The sequence below is a fragment of the Theobroma umbraticum genome, unplaced genomic scaffold (genome assembly GCF_002168275.2).
Source record: "Theobroma umbraticum cultivar Fairchild unplaced genomic scaffold, ASM216827v3 scaffold_7.0, whole genome shotgun sequence".
Classification (NCBI taxonomy): domain Eukaryota; kingdom Viridiplantae; phylum Streptophyta; class Magnoliopsida; order Malvales; family Malvaceae; genus Theobroma; species Theobroma umbraticum.
In genome coordinates this window covers 685,932-686,150 of record NW_018397278.1, presented here as the reverse complement: position 1 = coordinate 686,150, position 219 = coordinate 685,932, and positions in this window count along the sequence as shown.

The following is a 219-nucleotide window of genomic DNA, read 5'->3' as shown; positions in this document are numbered from 1 at the left end:
TTCAAAAGCCTTATTACTCGCTTTAAAGCATTTTGATAATCTTATAAATGATTTGGAATTGAATTTTTTTCATTTTTTGCTCAAATAGATCATAATTTGCTATTTTCATTGGGAAACGTGTGGCAAAAGTTATCCATTGATAAAAAAAAATTCATCTATAGTCAATCATGCTTTCGAAAACCTTGTTACTTGCTTTAAATGGTTTTATAATCTTATAAA